Raw genomic sequence first — 12,552 nt, forward strand, 5'->3', positions numbered from 1 at the left:
TTGTTAGCTGTATACTTGTTCAAGATTGTTATATCTTATTGGATAACTGACCATTTTATTATTACCTGATGCCCTTGTTTATCCCTGATAATTTTACTTGCTTCCAAGTCTGTGCTGTCAAAAATTAATGTACTTACTTTCTTTTAATGTTAGCATCATATATTTGTTTCATTCAATTACTTCTAATTTGTATCTGTCTTTATATTTTAAGTGAGTTTCTTGTAAACAACATATACTTTAGTGTTTTTTTAAATCTGTCTTTTAATTATTATATTTCGACAATTGATGTTCAGTGACATTATTGATATAGTTGGATTAATATCTACTATCTTTTAGTTATTGCCCTTGTCCTTCTTCCATTCATTCTCTGCTTTGCGTGGGTTTTTTTTTTTTTTAGCATTTTATTATTTATTTTATTGTTTCAATTTTCTCTCTTTTCTTAGCATATCATTTTTTAGTGATTACCTTAGAGACTATTTTTTATTTAGTAGGTTTAATCTAAGATATAACACTTGTTAAAATAACAATATCAACAATGTATTTGATTAGGTGTGCTAATGTATATTATATATATAAACACATATACATAAATATTTATAGAGGTATGCTTGTATATAAGTGAAATTAATGGAAGAAATTATATCAAGATTATAGGGGAAGAATTGGGGTATTCTGTTATCACAAAGTATTGACACTACCTCTGAAGCAATATACACTTATCTGAAAGAGAAATTGGTTTAACTTTAAATGTAATATTGCAAAGTATTGGTCAAGCTATTGGACCAGGAGCCTCAGTTCCTTGCTGGCTGTTGGTCTGCGGCTACGTTCAGTTCCTTCCCATATTGGCTTCTCCCAAATGCAGAATGCTTCATCAAAGCCACTAAAGGAGAGAGTTTGCTAGGAAGACAGAAGTCACAATCTTGTGTAACATAATCATCCAAGTTACATCCCAGCACCTTTGCAATATTTTGCTGTTTACAAGCAACTCACATCTGTCCAAACTCAGGATCAGATTATTTGAATACAAGATTGTGTTTACCAATAAACTGTGACATGCTAAAGCCTGCCTGCCACATCAGGTCTTGTCCAATCTGCAATATTTTTTCAGAGTTCACATATTTTAAATAACATTGACCTTTTTGAAAAGAACTGGTCAGGTGTTTTGTATAAATGTTTCACAATATAGATCTATCAGATCATGCTTAGACTAAGGTTGTGGCTTAATTTAGACATTTATATTTATCCAAGTTTAAAGATAAAATACCAAACAATATATTATTTGGAAATATAAACTAAAAGATAAAAATAATTATAGAAAAATAAAAGAATGACAAATAGACAATTTAAAATAATAGTAATCTTCACCAGGTGAAGAAATAAATGCAACTGGGATATGCACAAATGGGGCATCAACAATGTTGATAATGTTCTGTTTATTAAGTTTGGCAGAACTGACAAAAAAGGCAAACTTTTCTGTTTTAGAATAGTTTTAGATTTACAGAACAGTTGCAAATGTAGTAAACAGTACTTACCAATACCCTACATACAGTTTCCTTTATTATTTTCCTCATACATTAATGTGGCACATTTCTCATAATTAATGAGTCATTGGTGTACATTATTATTCACTAACTTCCTAACTCTATTCAGATTATCTTTTCACTTAAAGTCCTTTTTCTGTTTCAGTATCCTACCTAAGCTCCCCACATCACATTTAGATACCACTTCTCCCTTAGGCACCAAAGGGTATGATCAACTGATTTTATAAGGTTGTCAAGAAAATTTAGAATGAAATATATAAATATATATAAATGTTGCTGGGATAAATGGAATTTTGCTGACAGATTCTGAGACATTTCGTTTTTATGAAATCGACACACCTAAATTTGGATTTCTCTGATATTTTTCTCGTGATTTAACTATACTTACATTGGTTTATCTATTTTGTTGCTCAAATTGTTCCAATGTTGCTCATTGGAAAGTCTTTTATATGATTCGTATATCATTTTGAAATACCCAGATTATTATGTTTGGTTGTTTGTCTTTTTCATTGGTTTGATATGTTGTTTACCATTTTCCTATTTTCATTCCTTACGAGGTACTTCTGGTTAATTTGCTTGGTATCCTGCCCAGTCCTAGTATACACCATTTCTGCATGAAATCCTAATTCCTTTTGTTCGTGAAGCAACAATTTGGCCAGGAGTACTCCTTGCTACAGGAAAAGTCTACTAATTCTAGGTTTTACCATCTGAAAGAGCAAAGTAAAGAACCTTTTATCTATCCCTATTTCTTCACCTTTCCAGAGTATCATATAAAAGGATTTATATATTATGTAGTTTTTACAAACTAGCTTTGTTCCACTGAAGAATATGCCTTTAATATTTGTGAAGTATATCTTATGATGATGTAGATTTGCATTTCCCTAAGGACTAAAAATGATGAGCATATTTTTATATGTTTATTAGACATTTCTAAAGAGATTTTGTGAAAATATATATTCACACCATCTACCCACTTTTAATTATATTTTTTGCCATGCGCAGTGGCCCACGCCTGTAACCCCAGTATTTTGGGAAGCCAAGGTGAGTGGATCACCTGAGGTCAGGAGTTGGAGACCAGCCTGGCCAACATGCTGAAACACTGTATCTATTAAAAATACAAAACATTAACTGGGCATGGTGGCGGGTGCCTGTAACCCCAGCTACTCCAGAGGCTGAGGCAGAAGAATCCCTTGAACTCAGGAGGCAGAGGTTGCAGTGAGCTGAGATAGTGCCATTGCACTCCAGCCTGGGTAAGGAGTGAAATTCTGCGCCCCCCGCCCAAAAAAAGAATATTTCATTTTTCATTTTTGAGTTGTAAGAATATTTTATATCTTCTATTCAGTAGACTTCTCTCAGCTATATGTTTTGCAAACATTGCCTCTGCTTGCTTGTGTACTCTTGATGGTGTGCTTTGAATTTGAATCACAAAATTCAATTCTGATGCAGATCACTTTACCATTTTTTATATGTGACATTTCTATTTTGGTGTGATGTATTACAAGCCATTGTTTTCCTAAGGCAACCAAAATGTATTTCTATGTTCTCCTCTATAGGATTTGTACTTTCAACTTTTACAACTGATTTTATATTTTTATGCATAGGTTAATTGTTGGACACTCAATTCCATTCCATTGACCTATCAGTCTATCCTTATGCCAGTAATGCATTGCTGTGATTACTATCCATTGTATTAACTTTTGAAATCAGGAATTATGAATCTAGGACTCAAGACTTGTTCTCCTTTTCAAGATTGTTTTAGCTGTACTGGAGCACTTGCATTTCCGTAGGAATTTTATAAACAGTTTGCCAAATACTACCAAAAAATGTTTACAAAGGAAGGTAAAAATTTTTTTTCTGTTAGGTATTATACTTTTTTTTTAAATAAATTCAATTGTTACTTTAAATTCAGAGGATACATGTGCACGTTTGTTCCATGGGAATATTGTGTGATGAGGTTTGGGACAAAAATGATCCCGTCATCCAGGTAGTGAGCACAGTACCTGATAATTTGTGAACTCCACCCCCCATCTCCTCTTACTCTACTAGACACCAGTGTCTATTGTTGGCAATTTTATTTCAATGAGTACTCAGTGTTTAGCTCCCGCTTACAAATGACAACATGTAGTATTTGGTTTTCTGTTCCTGTGTTAATTCATTTAGGACAACTGCCTCCAGCTGCAATCATGTTGCTGCAAAGGACTTGATTGTATTCTTTTTTATGGCTGTGTCCATGGTATATATGGACCAAAATTTTTTTTATCCAGTTCACCATTGATAGGCACGTGGGTTGATTCCGTGTCTTTGCCACTGTGAATGGTGTTACAATGAACATACTAGTGCAGGTGTCTTTTTGGTAGAATTATTTATTTTCTTTTGGATATATATGCCCAAATAATTTTCTTTTGAATATATACCTAGTAATGGGTTTGCCAGGTCAAATAGTAGCTCCATCTTAAGTTCTATAGGAAATTCCAAACTGTTTTCCAAACTGGCTAAACTAATTTTTATTCCCATCAACAGTGAATAAGTGTTCTCTTTCCTCTGCAGCCTTGCCAGTTTCTGGGTTTTTGTTGTTTTTTTACTTTTTAACAATAGCCATTCTGACTGGTGTGAGATGGTATTTCATTATGGTTTTAATATGCATTTCTCTGATGATTAGTGATGTTGAGCATTTTTCATATGTTTATGGCTTCTTGTATGTCTTTTTGTGAGACGTGTCTGCAAATGTCTTGCCCACTTTTTAATGGGGTTATTTGTTTTTTTTGTTCATTGAATTAAGTTCCTTGTAGATTCTGAATATTAGACCTTTTTCAGATACATATTTTGTGAATATGTCTCCAACTTCTGTAGGTTGTCTCTTTACCCAGTTGATAGTTTCTTTTGTTGTGAAGAAGCTCTTTAATTAGGTCCCACTTGTCAATTTTTGTTTTTGTAGCAATTGCTTTTGAGGACTTAGTCATAAATTATTTCTCAAAGTTGATGTGCAAAATGGTGGTTTGGGGCTGTTGACAATGTGGTTGTCGTTCTTTATTAACACAATGAATGTATAATTACTTTTGTATGTTGAACCAAAGTTCTTGGGATAAATACCCTTGATCACAATGCATAATCATTTATATATGTTGCTGATTTATTTACTAGTATTTCCTTGAGGAGTTTTGCCTCTATATTCTTTAAGTCATATTCGTCTGTAATTTCCTTTTCATCTAATGTTTGTTTAGTTGAGGTGTCTGGGTAAAATAGCCTCAGAATATACATTGGAAGGGATATCTTCTCTGTTCTTTTATTTGTTTGTCTTTGTTTTGGATTTCCAGGATTCTTATAGCTTGAGGTTTTCCATTCAAAAATGTAATACATCTTGAGTCACTTTTTGCATATGGTGAAAGACGGGGGTCCAGTTTCGTCTGCATGTGGTTAGTAAGCTATCCTAGCACCATTTATTGAATAAGGAGTCTTTCCTACGTTGCTTATTTTTATCAATTTTGTCAAAGATCAGATGGCTTTAGGTGTGTGGTTTTATTTCTGGTTTATCCATTCTGTTCCATTGGTCTATGTGTCTGTTTTGGCACTGGTAGCATGCTGTTTTGGGCACTATAGCCTTATAGTATAGTTTAAAATGGATAATGTGATGCCTAGAAAGCTAAGATTTCAACAGGAATTGTCTTGAATCTGTAGATCCATTTTGAATGTATTGCCATCCTAAGACTATTAAACCTTCTGATCAATGACCATCAAATATTTTTCAAATTATTTACTTTCTTTAAATTATTCAATATCTTTTTGTTTTCAGTGCACATATCTTGCAATTATTTTGTTAAATTTATGCCTAATTATATCTTGATGATATTTTGAATGGAATTGTTTTTTGAGTTTTACCTTTACATTCTTGATTGCTACAGTATACAAATAAAATTAATTTTTGTATATTGATTTGTATTCTGCAAAGTTGAACTTGATTTATTTTAGTTCTAATTATATATTAGTATATCCTTCGAGATTATATATAAAAGGCCATGTTATTTTTGAAGAGAGATAATTTGAATTCTTCCTTTTAAATATGGTTGAATTCTTCTTTTTAAATATGGCCTAATTGCCCTCACTATCACCTCCAGTATAATGTTGAATATAAGTGGTGAGAATAGACATCATTGTCTTGTTTTTAATCACTGGGAAACTATTGAGCTGTTCATAATAACATGTGATGAGAATTCTTTTTTTTCTTTTTGAGACGGAGTTTCGCTCTTGTTACCTAGGCTGGAGTGCAATGGCGCAATCTCTGCTCACCGCAACCTCCGCCTCCTGGGTTCAGGCAATTCTCCTGCCTCAGCCTCCTGAGTAGCTGGGATTACAGGCACGCGCCGCCACGCCCAGCTAATTTTTTGTATTTTTAGCAGAGACAGGGTTTCACCATGTTGACCAGGATGATCTCGATCTCTTGACCTCATGATCCACCTGCCTCAGCCTCCCAAAGTGCTGGGATTACAGGCATGAGCCACCGCGCACGGCCATGATGAGAATTTTTGAGGATGCCCTTTTTAGGGTAAGAAAGTTCCATTATATCTCTAATTTGTTGAATGTTTATATGATAAATGAGTTTTAACTTTATCAAATGCCTTTTCTGTATCTTTTGAGATGACAGTGTGATTATTGTTCTTTATTCATATAGTACATTACATTAATTATTTTTGTATGTTGAACCAAAGTTCTTGGGATAAATACCCTTGATCACAATGTGTAATCATTTATGTATGTTACTGATTTGTTCACTAAGAAAGTCCTTCCTTGAGGAATTTTGCCCCTTTATTCATAAGCTATATTTCTATATTTGTCTGTAACTTTATTTTATTCAAGTATCTGTCTTGTTGTGGTATCTGGGTAAAATTGTGTCAGAGAATGCATTGGAAGTGATCTCTATTTTTTGTTAATTTGTTTGCTTTTGTTTTGGTTGTTCTGAGAAGTTAATAAAGGATTGGTAGTAATCGTTAAAGGTTTAAAGTAATTCAACACTGAAGTCATCTCAACCCAGGCAGGAAACTGAATCCTATCAACAATTACATGAGCTTGGAAAAGGAATCTTCCCATGTTAAGTCTTCATTTGAGACCTTAGTTGAGACCCGAGTCTCAGACATTCTCTGTATCTGGATTCTTGACTGGGAGGAATTATGATAAGCATTATTTTAACAAGGTTTATACAGAGGTCTCTTGGTCTCAGCTTCTCATCTTGATGAAAAGACCATTCACATCTCTTGCTCTTAAAAACAGAAAATAGGGCAGAATGACCCTCTCGTACTTGCTGATTTTCAAGTGCCTAAAATTCAAAATAGTCAATATACCAGAGTGGTATATTTTGAACTCCTTCATGTCTCCCATATGGAACTTCTCTAGAAGTTTCACCTGTTAAATGCTTAATTTGGTGACCTTGAGAGAAAAATCAAGTTAGTAGCTGAGTGGTGAGAGATTTACGAAGACAGAAAATAACATAGATTAAAACAGGAATAAATAAGCAAGAAAAAAAAAACCCACAAATCTGAGCACATTACTCCATCTCCCATTAACCCAGTCTCTCATCCTTGGAAATAAGTCAGTCAAATAAAATTGTTGAGCCTTATTTATCTGACCAAGAGAGATTATTTTGTCTTTTAAAAGCACAGATTAGATACTATTTGTCTAATGTGATTTACATAGAAGCAGCATTCTTCACCAATGATTACACAAATTCCACCCTGTTGGGCCTTCATTGTGCACGGTGTGACAATTTTTTAAAGTATGACTGAATATAAACTGTTAACTTCTGATTGGAGTGCTTCCGTTGATTGCATAGTGACATTAAAATCTTGTTATATTACTATGAAAAAATTTATGAATACATTTTTCTTTTTTTTTTTTTTTTTTTTTTTTTTGAGACGGAGTTTCACTCTTGTTACCCAGGCTGGAGTGCAATGGCGCGATCTCGGCTCACCGCAACCTCCGCCTCCTGGATTCAGGCAATTCTCCTGCCTCAGCCTCCTGAGTAGCTGGGTTTACAGGCACGTACCACCATGCCCAGCTAATTTTTTTGTATTTTTAGTAGAGACGGGGTTTCACCATGTTGACCAGGATGGTCTCGATCTCTTGACCTCGTGATCCACCCGCCTCAGCCTCCCAAAGTGCTGGGATTACAGGCTTGAGCCACCGCACCCGGCATGAATACATTTTTCTACTCCTAAGTCCCAGAACCAGGAAAAAAATAAAGAAAATTAGGAATTATATAATAGTTCTAGTTTAAATTTTTTGAGGAACCTTCATACTGCTTTCCATAATGGCTGTACTAATTTGTATTCCCACCAGCAGTGTGTAAGTGTTCCTTTTTATTCACATTAGCAACACTTGTAATTTTCTTATTTTTTGATAGTTGCCTTCTGTCTGAAGGGAAGAGCTATCTCATTGTAGTTTTAATTTGTATTTCCCTAATAATTAGGGATGTTGATAATTTCTTATTTATTTATTTATTTATTATACTTTAAGCTCTGGGGTACATGTGCAGAATGTATAGGTTTGTTACATAGATATATACGTGCCTTGGTTGTTTGCTGCATCCATCACCTCGTCATCTACCTTAAGTAATTCTTCTAATACAATCCCTCCCCATTCTCCCTACCCCCTGCTATTCTTCCCCTAGCCCCCCACCCCTAACAGGCCCCAATGTGTGATGTTCCCCTCCCTGTATCCATATGTTCTCATTGTTCAACACCCACTTATAAGTGAGAACATGTGGTGTTTGGTTTTCTGTTCTTGTGTCAGTTTGCTGAGAATGATGGTTTTTCAGCTTCATTCATGTCCTGCAAAGGACATGAACTCATCCTTTTTTTATGGCTGCATAGTGTTCCATGGTGTGCCACATTTTCTTTATCCAGTCTATCATTGATGGGCATTGGGATTAGTTCCAGGTCTTTGCTATTGTGAACAGTGCCACAATAAACATACATGTGCATATGTCTTTATAATGGAATGATTTCTAATTCTTTGGGTATATACCCAGTAATGGGATTGGTGAATCAAATGATAGTTCTAGTTCTAGATCCTTGAGGAATTCCTACGCTGTCTTCCACAATGGTTGAACTAATTTACACTCCCACCAACAGTGTAAAAGTGTTCCTATTTCTTCACATATTCTCCAGCATCTGTTGTCTCCAGATTTTTTAATGATCACCATTCTATCTGGCATGAGATGATAGCTCCATGTGGTTTTGATTTGCATTTCTCTAATGACCAGTGGTGATGAGCACTTTTTCATATGTTTGTTGGCTGCATAAATGTCTTTTTTTGAGAAGTGTCTGTTTATATCCTTCACTCAGTTTTTGATGGGATTGTTGGTTTTTTTCTTGTAAATTTGTTTAAGTTCTTTGTAGATTCTGTATATTAGCCCTTTGTCAGATGGGTAGATTGCAAAAATTTCTTCCCATTCTGTTAGTTGCCAGTCACTCGAACGCTTGTTTCTTTTACTGTGAAGAAGTCCTTAAGTTTAATTAGATACCATTTGTCTATTTTGGCTTTCATTGCCATTGCTTTTGTGTTTTAGTTGTGAAGTCCTTGCCCATGCCAATGTCCTGAATAGTATTGCCTAGGTTTTCTTCTAGGGTTTTAATGGTGTTAGGTCTTATGTTTAAGTCTTTTATCCATCTGGAGTTAATTTTTGTATAAGGTGTAAGGAAGGGATCCAGTTTCAGCTTTCTACATGTGGCTCGCCAGTTTTCCCAACACCATTTATTAAATAAGGAATCCTTTCCCCATTGCTTGTTTTTGTCAGGTTTGTCAAAGATCAGATGGTTGTAGATGTGTGGCATTGTTTCTGAGGCCTCTGTTCTGTTCCATTGGTCTATATCTCTGTTTTGGTAACAATACCATGCTGTTTTGATTACTGTAGCCTTGTAGTTAAACTTGAAGTTAGCTAGTGTAATTCCTCCAGCTTTGTTTTTAGTTTTTTTGTTTTGTTTTGTTTTGTTTTGTTTTGTTTTGTTAATATTGCCTTGGCTATGCAGGCTCTTTTTTGGTTTCATATGAAGTTTAAGGTGGTTTTTTCCAATTCTATGAAGAAACTCAATGATAGCTTGATGGGGATAGCATTGAATCTATAAATTACTTTGGACAGTATGGCCATTTTAACGATACTGATTTTTCCTAACCAAGTGCAGGGAATGTTTTTCCATCTGTTCGTGTTCTCTCTTATTTCCTTGATCAGTGGTTTGTAGTTCTCCTTGAAGAGGTCTTTCACATCCCTTGTTAGTTGTATTCCTAGGTATTTTATTCTCTTCATAGAAATTGTGAATGGGAGTTGACTCATGATTTGGCTCTCTGTCTGTTATTGGTGTATAGGAATGCTTGTAATTTTTACACATTGATTTTGTATCCTGAGACTTTGCTGAAGTTGCTTATCAGCTTAAGGAGATTTTGGGCGGAGATGATGGGGTCTTCTAAATACACAGTCATGTCGTCTGCAAATAGAGACAATTTGACTTCCTCCTTTCCTAACTGAATACCTTTTATTTCTTTTTCTTGCCTGATTGCCCTGGCCAGAACGTTCAATACAATGTTGAATAGGAGTGGTGAGAGAGGGCATCCTTGTCTTGTGCTGGTTTTCAAAGGGAGTGCTTCCAGGTTTTGTCCATTCAGTATGATATTAGCTGTGGGTTTGTCATAAATAACTCTTATTATTTTGAGATACGTTCCATTGATACCTAATTTATTGAGAGTTTCAGCATAAAGGGCTGTTGAATTTTGTCAAAGGCCTTCTCTGCGTCTATGGAGATAATCATGTGATTTTTGTCTTTGGTTCTGTTTATGTGATGAATTACATTTATAGATTTGTGTATGTTCAACCAGTCTTGCATCCCCGGGATGAAGTCTACTTGATAATGATGGATAAGCTTTTTGATGTGTTGTTGGATTCGGTTCGCCAGTATTTTATTGAAGATTTTTGCATCAATGTTCATCATGGATATTGGCCTGAAATTTTCTTTTTTGATTGTGTCTCTGCTGGGTTTTGGTATCAAGATGATGTTGGTCTCATAGAAAGAGTTAGGGAGAATTCTCTCTTTTTATATTGTTTAGAATAGTTTCAGAAGGAATGGTATGTGCTCCTCTTAGTATGTCCGGTAGAATTTGGCTGTAATCCAGTCTGGACTGACGTGGACGTTTTTTAGTTGGTAGGCTATTACTTGCTGCCTCAACTTCAGACCTTGTTATTGGTCTTTTCAGGGATTCAACTTCTTCCTGGCTTAGTCATGGGAGGATGTAAGTGTCCAGGAATTTATCCATTTCTTCCAAATTTACTGATTTATGTGCATAGACTTGTTTGTAGTAATCTCTGATGGTATTTGTATTTCCGTGGAATCAGTGGTGACATCTCCTTAATCATTTTTATTGCATCCATTTGATTCTTTTTTCTTTTCTTTGCAATTATTCTGGCGAGTAGTCTGTCTATTTTGTTGAACTTTTGGAAAAACCAGCTCCTGGATTTATTGATTTTTTGAAGGTTTTTTGTGTCTCTATCTCCTTCAGTTCTGTTCTTATCTTAGTTATTTCTTGTCTTCTGCTATCTTTTGGCTTTTGTTTTGTTTTTCTCCTCTAGCTCTTTCAATTTTGATGATAGGGTGTCAGTTTTAGATCTTTCCTCACTTTTCATATGGGCATTTATAAATTTTCCTAGGCCGGGCGCGGTGGCTCATGCCTGTAATCCCAGCACTTTGGGAGGCTGAGGCAGGTGGATCACAAGGTCAAGAGATCAAGACCATCCTCGTCAACATGGTGAAACCCCGTCTCTACTAAAACTACAAAAAATTAGCTGGGCATGGTGGCGTGTGCCTGTAGTCCCAGCTACTCAGGAGGCTGAGGCAGGAGAATTGCCTGAACCCAGGAGGCGGAGGTTGCGGTGAGCCGAGATCGCGCCATTGCACTCCAGCCTGGGTAACAAGAGCGAAACTCCGTCTCAAAAAAATAAAATAAATTTTCCTCTAGACACTGCTTTAAATATGTCCCAGAGATTCTGGTACGTTGTGTCTTCATTCTCATAATTGTTGTGAACTTCCTTATTTCTGCCTTCATCTCATTGTTTATCCAGTCATCATTCAGGAGCAAGCTGTTCAGTTTCCATTAGTTGTGTGGTTTTGAAGTTTTCCTAGGCTTTATGCGTGTTTCCCCATCTCTGTCTGCCTGTCTTCCTCCATGTGTTTTACTATTCTACAGACCTCATGATGCTTTCCTGTCTCAGACTGTAACTTTTGTTTTAACTTCATTATTTCTATGGCACATCTACTGTCTTTGCAATATTATATCTTTTCTTCTGCTTACTCTAGATTTAATTTACTCTTCCTTTTCCAGTTTCCTAAGTTGGAAGCTTAGGTGATTTAATTTATATTTTTTCTCTTCTAATACATGCATTCAATACTATGCATTTCCCTCCAAACTCTTTTTTCATTGAATCCACATGTTTTAATAGGCTGTGTTTTCATTTGCATTTGGTTCAATTTTTTTATCTCTCTTGAGATTATTTTTTTGAACTCTGTCTTATTTAGAAGTGCATTATTTAATCCCCAAGCATTTCTGGATTTTCCAGTTACTGTTATATTATTATTTTGTTATTTATTTCTAGCTTAATTCTATTGTAGTCTGAGGGTAGATTTGATATAATTTCTAGTCTTTTAAATTTATTGAGGTATGTTTTACAGTCCAGAATGTGGATTATCTTGGTGAGTCCTCAATGTAGGCTTTCAAAAAATTTGTATTCTGTCCATTGTTGGATAAAGTTGTCTATAGACATAAATTATGCGCAGATTATTGATGATGCTGTTGAGATCAGCTTTGTCCTTACTGATTTTCTGCCCATTGGATCCATACATTTCTCCTAGACCTGTTGAAGTGTACAACTATAATGGTGGACTCATCTCATTCTCCTGCAGTTCTGTCAGTTTCCTCCCCAAATAGTTGGAAGCTTTGTTGTCAGGTACATACACCTTAAGGATTGTTGTATCTTCAA

At 35.3% G+C, this 12,552-nt stretch overlaps 1 long non-coding RNA gene across 1 annotated transcript in view; it reads left to right on the forward strand.

Moving 5' to 3' along the window:
- Nucleotides 1-12,552, forward strand: part of LOC116537736 — a 196,714-nt gene that overhangs the window by 117,577 nt on the left and 66,585 nt on the right. The gene's annotated exons all lie outside the window — the stretch shown is intronic.

This window comes from Sapajus apella, unplaced genomic scaffold (assembly GCF_009761245.1).
Source record: "Sapajus apella isolate SASKATOON/1434 unplaced genomic scaffold, GSC_monkey_1.0 scaffold113, whole genome shotgun sequence".
Lineage (NCBI taxonomy): Eukaryota > Metazoa > Chordata > Mammalia > Primates > Cebidae > Sapajus > Sapajus apella.